At 36.9% G+C, this 5,076-nt stretch overlaps 1 long non-coding RNA gene across 1 annotated transcript; it reads left to right on the top strand.

Annotated features, from left to right (window-relative positions):
• Positions 1–1,939: 1,939 nt before the first annotated feature.
• LOC120353295 lies at positions 1,940–4,678 on the top strand. The gene is made up of 2 exons (XR_005572279.1): positions 1,940–2,407; positions 3,719–4,678. It is a non-coding gene; the product is annotated as an uncharacterized LOC120353295 (long non-coding RNA).
• The last annotated feature ends 398 nt before the right edge of the window (positions 4,679–5,076 follow it).

Raw genomic sequence — 5,076 nt, forward strand, 5'->3', positions numbered from 1 at the left:
AAGTCATCAGACGTGTTGAATGTTCGGCCGACGATTGAGATAAAATAGGAGCTCTACCCATTAAAATATAACCAAAAACGCTTTCTAAAGCCGTCAAAAAATTTGATTCAACTTCCACTCGACCACTTTGAAAAATAGAGGGTACTAATTCAGCTCCTACAATAGCATCAATTTCGCTGGGGATATAATAATTCTCATCAGCGAGTTGAAGACCAATCAATTTTGATAATTTGGAATTATCGATTTTACTAGTTGGAAAATGTTCCATAATTTTTTCGACGACTAATGGTTCAATAGAAAACTTTGCATTAGAATCGAATCTGGATTGAAGCGTGACAAATGTACGCCCAGCAACTTCAAAATTTCAAATTTTCAAAATTTCAAAATTTCAAATTTCAACTGATTGCGAATTTCCGCCGAAACCATTCACAACTAAATAGAAAGGGGAGATAGAAATTGTAATTTTTGACAAACTTTACGAATGATGAAATGACTCTGACTCTCTGAATCCACCAAGATTCTAATTTTGTGCAATCTACCTTTCTTATCAGGGACTTCAACTTGCGCGGTAGGTAAGAGGACACTATACTGAGATGAATTCGAGTCTATTGAACAACAGTTGATAATATTATTTTCTACTTTTTTCGCCTCCGAATTTGGAACAGATCCAAAATGTAAAACTGAATTATGTTTTTGATGACATCGATTGCAATTAGCACCTGTACAAGCTTTACTATAGTGAGCTGGCGAAAAACTGTGCCGAACTTAGTGTTGGTGCTTCCTTTTTCTTGACAGGACCTTGGGAGTGTTGGGTTCGGTGAGGGGTGCAGTGAAGGGACGCACCTTCAAGTGGGCCTCCATCACTTTACGGGTGACAGTCACAGCCTTCCATCTCAACAATAGAATAGAATAGAATAGAATTTTATTGGTCATAAAATATTCACATGAATACATGAACTTCGTCAATTTTTTAACACTAAATTTTTTTTTAACACCGAGGGTCGAGCCAAAAAGAGAGAGGAGTTCAACTGCAAGAATAAACAGCGAGAAGCCTTCACTGAAATGATCAAATATCAAGAGAAAGAGAGACAGCAGATGGAGGAAATTCGACGCATGCGCAGAGACGCAGTGCACAAAGTTGCGCCGCAGCTTCAAAATAGCCGCAACTGGTAAAATATAATTGATTATTTTAGGCCGGTTTCAGATGAACGACTATCGCATGTGGGATGTGGGAGCGATTATTTTCCTTCTGTGGTACCACAAACGCAGCGCATATGAAATGCATTGGCAGGCATGGCAGTGGCATTGATACTTTCACATGACGTTGCGCGCTGTGGAGTAATTATTACTTTCCTTGCCCTATTACCATAGGTAAGGAAAGTATTGCTTTCCGAAAAAAAATTAAGGTACCCCAATTTCTAAATTTCTACACGTTTGAAGGTCCCCTGAAGCCAAAAAACTGGTTTTTGGGTACTGGTCTCATCTCCCAATTAACGGAATGACTTGAAATTTGGAACTTAAGGTCCTTTCACTATAAGGATCCGACACGAACAATTCCGATCAAATGCAATTCAAGATGGCGGCTAAAATGGCGAAAATGTTGTCAAAAACAGGGTTTTTCGTGATTTTCTCGGAAACGGCTCCAACGATTTTGATCAAATTCATACCTAAAATAGTCATCGATAAGCTTTATCAACTGCCACAAGTCCCATATCTGTAAAAATTTCAGGAGCTCCGCCCCATCAATGCAGATAGAATCCCGATTATCAGGCTTCAGATACAATTGAAACAAAAAAAAATCAAGTGGAGTAGATTGAGCATGAAAATCTCTACAATTAATGTTCAGTAACATTTTCACCTAAAATTGAAAATAAGCTTTAAATTCGAGAAAATGTGATTATTCAATTGCAAATTATTGTTGATTCTATTAAATCATTCACTATGAAGAGATAGCAGACCTCATGTGTGTCTCCAGCGTTATTACCCTGTCACCAGCTGGCTCAAATCACTGAATAGTACACTTGAGATGCGCGGGAACACTAGCGTCAGGTGATCAATTTTCATACCACTGGTACGATTGTCGTACCACTGGTTTGAGCTCTACGCTTCCCCTAGCTTCTGTACCTCAATCGCAGTTGCTGTGACTTTAAAACAGCTGTATGATAAAAACATCTGATAAAACGGAGTATGATACAAACAATTGATACTGTTGCACTAATGCGCGTTTTCTCGAATGTAGTGTGAATGTCTCTCTGCGTTAGTCGTATTGTTCTGTGGTATGTCGGTCCCACATGCCACATGCGATTGTGGCTCGTCTGCAACCGGCCTTAAACGAGAATGAACTGTTAATATTACATTAATAAACCTGTATCAGCTACCGTCTATAGAAGGCATTGACAAGACAGAGGTTCTGCAACGTTTTTCTTCTGTCTTTCTCCACTGCCAATATAACGTGGACCTCACTATATCTTGATTCGACCCTAGCAAATTCTCAATACAATTAAACCTCATTTCACTAAACTGGTGTTTCGAAACCTACCTAGGATAGGCGTTTCTACAAAATGTTTGGGATGTTGAGCTATTTCCGTCACCAATTCATAAAAATATGATTAATAATTTCACTTTATTGTCTCATCTTTATCTAACTGTGAAACATATTCAACATTATATTCCATTCACTTTGCGAGTTTCGTATTGTTCGGAATCCACCTAAAATAATTGTAATTGTACCGAATCTTGAAGGAATTTTAACGGTTCTCATTACCCATTCTTGAGTCTGTTTATCATTCCATTATATTGGAGGTTTGAAACTCCCATTTATTAGATCTACTTATCTAAAAAATTATCTACTTGAAATTGAAAAAAATTGTGCCGGTTGCACAACAGCCGTTTAAATTTTAACCGTGATTAATTCCACGAGAACCAATCAGAGAAGCCGTCTTTTCAAAAACGCCTTCTCTGATTGGTTCTCGTGAAATTAATCACGGTTGAAATTTAAACGGCTGTTATGCAACCGGGCCTTTGTCTATTAAATCGATAATTTAGAACCCACCTGAATTGGGATGTTTTAACCACACTATCAAGCTGTTGTCATCAATGAATCACTAATGTAATTCATAATTACAAACTTGGAATCTTTATTCCAAACAATTACTAAAAACTTGGAATCAACCGAAAGTATCATCTCCCATTTATGTATTCTTTATCTGTAAAAAATAAAGTTGAAGATTATAAATAAATTATTGACAATACTTGAATGTATAATGGGAGTAGCTTTAAATTAGCTTGGTAATTATAATGTAACATGAATTGTAAGCTTAGGTACTTATGTATTTGTAAATGATGATATGATATATACTTTGTTGAAATTGAAATATAATTTAATGAGATATTACAGTAATTTCTTGTCTGTCTCATGGGACGTACTGAGTTGTGAACATTTTTTGGAATCTTTTGGACACAGTATCAATTGAAGATATCAAAACCGGTTGTATTGTACTCTAAGGCTCAACTCACACTTACGCGACTCAGGTCGAGAAGAGACTCTACTGTAGTCGAGAGCAGGTTGTATTTTCAATGGTGACAGTCGCGGAGACTAGAATCGACTGGTCTGAGTGTCACCATTTGGAAACACATGCTCTCGACTGCAGTCGAGTCTCTTCTCGACCTGAGTTGCGTTAGTGTGAGTTGAGCCTAAGGAGGCATTGACAAGACAGAGGTTCTGCAACGTTTTTCTTCTGTCTTTCTCCACTGCCAATATAACGTGGACCTCACTATATCTTGGTTCGACCCTAGCAAATTCTCAATACAATTGGACCTCATTTCACTAAACTGGTGTTTCGAAACCTACCTAGAATAGGTGTTTCTACAAAATGTTTGGGATGTTGAGCTATTTCCGTCAACAATTCATAAAAATATGATTAATAATTTCACTTTATTGTCTCATCTTTATCTAACTGTGAAACATATTCAACATTATATTCCATTCACTTTGCGAGTTTCGTATTGTTCGGAATCCACCTAAAATAATATTGTAATTGTACCGAATCTTGAAGGAATTTTAACGGTTCTCATTACCCATTCTTGAGTCTGTTTATCATTCCATTATATTGGAGGTTTGAAACTCCCATTTATTAGATCTACTTATCTAAAAAATTATCTACTTGAAATTGAAAAAAAAACTGTTTGTGCCGGTTGCACAACAGCCGTTTAAATTTTAACCGTGATTAATTCCACGAGAACCAATCAGAGAAGCCGTCTTTTCAAAAACGCCTTCTCTGATTGGTTCTCGTGAAATTAATCACGGTTGAAATTTAAACGGCTGTTATGCAACCGGGTCTTTGTCTATTAAATCGATAATTTAGAACCCACCTGAATTGGGATGTTTTAACCACACTATCAAGCCGTTGTCATCAATGAATCACTAATGTATATCATAATTACACTGTATTAAAAACTTGGAATCAACCGAAAGTACTATCTCCCATTTATGTATTATTTATCTGTAAAAAATCATGTTGAAGATTATAAATAAATATTGACAATACTTGAATGTATAGAGTAGCTTTAAATTTATCTCGGTAATATGAATTGTAAGCTTAGGTACTTATGTATTTTAAATGATGATATGATATATACTTTGTTGAAATTGAAATATAATTTAATGAGATATTACAATGTTTTCTTGACTGTTTAATGGAATGTACTGAATTGTGAACATCTTTTGGAATCTTTTGGACTCAGTAACCATTGAAGATATTAAATTGAAACCGGTTGCATTGTACTCTAAGGCTCAACTCACACTTACGCGACTCAGGTCGAGAAGAGACTCGACTCTAGTCGAGAGCATGTGTTTTCAAATGGTGACAGTCGCGGAGACTAGAATCGACTGGTCTGAGTGTCACCATTTGGAAACACATGCTCTCGACTACAGTCGAGTCTCTTCTCGACCTGAGTCGCGTTAGTGTAAGTTGAGGATCGGCAACGTTGTTCTCCTATCTTTCTCCACTGCGCTCAACTCACACGCGATTCTAGTCTCCACGACGTCACCATTTGAAAACACATGCTGCATCGAGA

Source organism: Nilaparvata lugens, chromosome 10 (genome assembly GCF_014356525.2).
Source record: "Nilaparvata lugens isolate BPH chromosome 10, ASM1435652v1, whole genome shotgun sequence".
Taxonomy (NCBI): domain Eukaryota; kingdom Metazoa; phylum Arthropoda; class Insecta; order Hemiptera; family Delphacidae; genus Nilaparvata; species Nilaparvata lugens.